This window comes from Nicotiana attenuata, unplaced genomic scaffold (genome assembly GCF_001879085.1).
Source record: "Nicotiana attenuata strain UT unplaced genomic scaffold, NIATTr2, whole genome shotgun sequence".
Lineage (NCBI taxonomy): Eukaryota > Viridiplantae > Streptophyta > Magnoliopsida > Solanales > Solanaceae > Nicotiana > Nicotiana attenuata.
The window spans coordinates 26,636-32,545 of record NW_017673228.1 but is presented as its reverse complement, the minus strand read 5'-3'; positions in this window follow the sequence as shown (position 1 = coordinate 32,545).

The window sequence follows — 5,910 nt, the reverse complement described above, 5'->3', positions numbered from 1 at the left end:
GGTAAAGTAGGGGCCCGTAAGCAAATATTCTCACAAACAACCAGAACAGTGCAGCTGAGGAAATACGTCGATTGAAGGCCAGAAATGCTATCCTGGAAGGCCAACAAGCTCGAGCGGTTCCCATGTCGAATGTTGAGGTGATCCGTTTGACCCAAGAAAATGCTGACCTCAGGGCGCACTTTGAGAACCTGAAGGCTGAACTGCTCAACGAGCAAAAGTCAGGCAACGCCTGAAAAGACCTTGTTCTCCGGACACTTGCTGCAACTTCCAAGCCTTTTCCTCCTAGTGCCCCCTAAGATTCCCTTCAGTGACCAGTTTTCTGGATATTTTTTTTGTTTGTTCCTTGTTGATGGTTGGTGGATTTTTTTGTCTTTTTTATGTGTGGTTGGGATGTACTACTACTACTGCTCCTGTGATCAAGTCCACTGCTACCTCTTCCTAATCCTCTTTTATTTTGTCTAGCACTTTCTATTTGTGTTCTATTCGTTCTCATGATTGTGTGCACATATGTGGCATGGGTTAGCTTAGTTGGGCTTATTTATGCTGATTGTTCTTTTTAATGATGCCAAAAGGGGAAAAGGAAAGCCAGCCTAATATAGGACTCAGGGGGAACCACATTGGGGACCTGGTTCTATTGAACATGAAAGAGTAAGGCATCGTCTCAGGGGGAACTCTTGAAATTCTTTTACTGCCCAAGTCTGACTTTATAATTGTTAAGTTTGTCATCATCAAAAAGGGGGAAATAGATAGATCTTAAACACTCTTGCCTTATGTTTTGATGATCTAACAAACTTACTGCTCAGAACCAGTTAGGGAACCTGACTTACTTTGGATTGCTGCAAACTCTAACGGACTCCAATAAAAGATGAACTGCTACAGATTCAGGAGCTAGGAACCAAACAAGGACCTGATGCTCCTGTGGTTCCTATATAGCAGTACAGAGTCATTTGGACACAGCTGGAACTGAAGTGACTGACAGCACTGTTTCTGCCGCACTGCACCACACTGTCAGCCCACTCATTCTCTAACCAAACAAGGTACTCACATCATTTCAAGTGATGTGATCAAGATGTACCAAAGGGGATTTATACAAAAACATCACTGGAAGGGTTCTGTTTCTCATTCAAGCCTCTAGCAAAAAACAGAAAAATCATTCTCTCAAGCTTGAAGAACAAGGTTGAACGCCACTACGGACCAGTTCCTAAAAGATTGATTGTTGCTGTCCTAGTTGAGTTGTAACCTTGTTATTGTACTTACTATATCTCCTAAATCGCTTACTTAGAAGCATACTGACTAGGAATTCTCTTGTAAATTCGTAAACTCGTTGAGTTTGTGTTTGTGAGCACGTGATTTTTGCCCTATATATGAATTATTCCCAAAAATCAAACAAAAATGATTTTTCCTTATTTTTACAATTTTTTTGAATTTTTGGTGTCATTTTCTGTTAATTGTTGCATTTTATTTGCGCATGTTAAGTCATATGAAAATACCAAAATACGCACTTGCATTTAGGAGGATCTAATTTCATAATTTAGTATTAACTAGGTATTAATTAGTTTTAGAACAAAATTCAAGGAAAACAAAAGATATATATAGTTTCTTTGCATTTTTAATTGTTAATTGTTGCATTTAAATGAAGCTTTAAATAATTTTAGGAGTTAAATAGTTTAATTAGGAATTTGTTTTGTTTTAGCATGTTATAAAATCAGAAGAGATAAATAAATATAAAAATACAAAAATAAAATAAAGAAAATACAAGAAAACAAATAAAGGAATAAATGAAAGAAAGGCCATTAAAAGGAAATTGGGCCAATCTCCAATTAAAACCTTAGCCCAAAAAGGATTAAATCCAAACAAGCCCCGGACCAACCCAAGCCCAATCCCAGGACCACCCGGTCCAATTGCCTCATACTCAAAACGACGTCATTTTGGCGTCGTTTAATCATGACCGTCCATTTCCCATCATCCGACGGCCGCGATTGATCCTTCAATTTTAATAAAACTGTCCGGGAATTCATTAACCCTAAAAACATTTTGTATCTTCATCGTACTCTTCTGTAACACCACCGGCGGAGCCGCCGCCGGCAAACGCCATCGTCAACGTTCACTCTCAAAATAACATCCCAAATTCCTCTTCTCATCCCCTTTCCAAATACCCAATCCCTTTCCCTCGAATCGACGTCGAACTCGTCGAATCTTCTTCTAAAGGTTTTCTGACCATGACCCAAGGTAGCCCAAATCATACCAAAATTACACCGTAGGACCGTCACACCCTCCTCTATCAAACCCCCTAACCCCGTTTCTCGAATTTGGACGGAGCGTCTCGAATATTGAATTAAAATTTTCCGGCCAAATCCAAAATAACCCAATCGAGCCTAGATTAACACTACAAGACCGCCTGGTCTTCCCCTATCAGACCCCCATGAGTGCTTGGCTCAAATGTGATCGGAACGGTTCGAATATCGATTTCAAGTTTTCCGGCGGAACCCTAGATAAGTTTTTCTTCAACGTTTTCCTCTCTTTGTTTGTTTAATTTTTGTCTTTTTATGCATGTGTTTTCGTGTTCATGTCCAATTTCATCAATTAGGTTCAGTGATCGATTGTTTTCTTGTGTTGGTTGTTTTCTTCTTTTTAATCAATCCCCGGTTCTGTTCTTTGTATAGCCATGGTTTGTTATGATAGTTTCAGTAGCACTGGTGCATAATTCTGATTTGGTTAATTCTAGGAGTTTTATATTTTCTTTGCTTCATCATCCTTGGTTGATTTGGTTTTGATTTTCTAGTTTAATTGTCATCTTGATCTGATTTTGTTAAATGTTTAAATGATAGCTTAAGTAATAGAACTTTCTGTTATTTGATTAGTTTGTTCATGATCCAAACTTGTTGGAATTAGGATCTCTAATTGTTTTATTAGATGTCAATTTGTTAGTTTAATTTCTGTTTGTTTTGTTAGTTTAATTTTGTTTTTCTGATTAGAATTATAGGAATCCATTAATTGTTTTGATGTAGCTGATCCTTAATTAGGTCTAGGGGAATGCTGGATTTGGGTGATAATTCCTAGGTGTTTTAAGGGTATTTTGGGAAGGGAAAAGGGTAGTTTGATCAGGTTTGGTAATTTCTGAAATAAAGGGTAGAATAGGAATTGTAATGGGTTTAGACCCTTCTAGAATGGGCTTTAGTACAGATTTCAACAAAATAGGTGTAGTTACTTGTGTAACAAGTCAGAAAATAAGGGGTAAAAAATAGAATTAAAATAGGGACTAATGGGTAAAGTGAAAATCTGAAATTGGACCCTAAGTTTGCCTATAAATAGGCATTCATTTGCCTTGCTGAGGAGGCTTTTGGAACCCCCTGAAAATTGCTATAAGTTTGGAGCATCAAAAATTCCCCCCAACAAATCTCTTCAAGCTTCACAGATCTGAAATTCAAATTTCAGATCACAAATTCCTTTAGGTCTTAGCTTCTTTCAAAGAAAAACCAAAAAAAGGGCAAACATAAAAAAAAACAAAAAAATACTGTTATATTGACCACTAGGATCAGAAATAGTCTGAGTTTCTCTGTGTTCTGTTCTATAGTTGAGATTTACTGCATATAGGGTCGTTTGGGGTTTATTCGAGTTGTTGTTGGTTGATTTTGAGTATTCGAGCTGGTTTTGGGTTGCTTCAGTGATAGAAATTGTTGCTGTGTTTGATCTATCACTGGAATTTCAAATTTGTTCCTGAATTTGCTGTGTCAACTGATTTATTACTGGATTTTGAACTTATTCCTGGGTTGCTGAGAACTGTTACTGCTGCTGATCTTTTCTTCTTCTTATCGCTCTCTGACTTCCAGGTACACGTTTGAATCTACTCTGCTGTAGCTTTGAGCTTGAAATGGAATACAATTACTCACCTATTTGATCCTGAAATATGCTGCCTGGACTGTGGTGTGTTGGTAGTTAAATAGGCATTAAATTTAATTGTACAGCATAGTTTAAAATCGATTTGTATGTGTATAAATCCTGGACTGTATAATTGAGAATGGACCAGACTGTTTTCGATACTGTTGAGACATTTGGAATTGATTGTAGTTCACGTTCCCAATATCTGAATACTGCATATAAAGGTTAGAACTAGAAATCCTGAATATGAGCCTGTTTTTATTTTAGAACTGCAGCCTCGTTGTATTAATTCGAATAGGCCTGTTAATATTAAGCCAGGGTATTTGCACTATTCATGCTGAGTTTACACAACTATAACAGTCTATTGTAATTGATGACCACTCTAGTGTACCAGTCACGTTCATTGCATTTAACATGTAATATGATGCTTCCCTCTGGTTTGTTTTTCACCATTAGTGACATCTAGGAACTCACCAGTAAGCAAATAAATAAGTATACTTTGTTCTTCCTCGTATAAGTCATTGAATACAATTAAAATAGCCTGAAGTAACTCAGTAGATTTACATTTGTTGATTTGAGGTTCTGATTGGTTTGGCGTAGGCCCAGGCTCAGTTTGACTCCATTCTCGTTTGGGCCTGGACCAAGGCGTTTGATGGACCAGTTGAAATCGTGCAGACCTGAGTGTAATTTCCCCTCGTTGGGCTTATCTTAGAGCCCAATGGCTGGACTGTGGTGCATAATTACCACTTAGTCCAATAATGAATTAAGTAGGACTTTTTCCTCCATTACTAGAGACAAGTAAAAATAGAGAACCATAGTTGTTTTTAGGTTTGCCTTTAAATAATAAATGTGATGAGCCTCGCCAAGCAAAAATACACAAATTACGAGGCCCTCAATAAATATTATATTAATTTTTTTTAGACTTCGGGATGGGCCGTTTAGCGAATTTCACGGCCTTCCCCAAATAATGACGCGTTAGTCTCTTTAGGNGGCTCTTGGGCCAACTGTAATTGAGTTAGTAACACCTAATGTTGTTTTAATACAAAAATAGAGAATCGTAGTCCGTTTTTAGGCTGCCTTTTTAATAAAATAATGAGACGAGCCTCGCCAAATAAAACTACAAAGGCAGGGTCCTCAGTAAATGGTCGTTAAAACTGATTAGAATTTGGGAGGGCCGTTTAGCGAACTTCACGGCCTTCCCCAAAATAATAAATGCGTAGTTGCTTTAGGCGCGTATTTTAATAATATTACTTTCCGAAATACGGGTGCACATTTATGTGACCCAAATCCAAATCTCAACGGAGTCGAAATGTGTCAACAATCATGGGTGCACTGGTGCGACGTGGTTCGAGACGCATTTTCACGACGTTGCAATTCTTTGAAAATAAAAATATAAATGAAAATAAAAGCGGTTTATTAATGAAAGGGCGCATAGGTTAGAACATGTTTTACAATCAGATAAAAGTAATTACAACAGTTGAGCGACCGTGCTAAAACCACGGAATCCGGGAAGGCCTAACACCTTCTCCCGGGTTAACAGAATTCCTTACTCGGATTTCTGGTTCGCGGACTGTTAACAGAGTCATAATTTCCTCGGTTCGGGATTCAACCGGTGACTTGGGACACCATTAATCTCCCAAGTGGCGACTCTGAAATCTTAATAATAAATCCCGTTCCGATTGTCACTTCAAGTTGGAAATAACTCCCTTTATTATACCCTTTTCGGGGGTGTAGGTAAAAAGGAGGTGTGACAGTGTTGTGACTAGATTTAGTCATAAGGAAAAGTCTTTGTAATCGTAGAGTTACAAAGTGGCTTGTGGTGACAGCATCACAAGTTAGAAAAAGCCTTTGTAACTAGGATAGTCACAAAGTGGCTTGTGGTAAAGGTACCACAAGTTAGGTGAGTAAATCCTTTGCAACCGGAAGTATTGTAAAGTGGCTTGTAATAGGTAAAATTACAAGTTAGTGAAGTTAAAAGCCTACAGTGTAGGTCGTGGTTTTTTGATCCCCTTGTGCGGGATTTTTCCACGT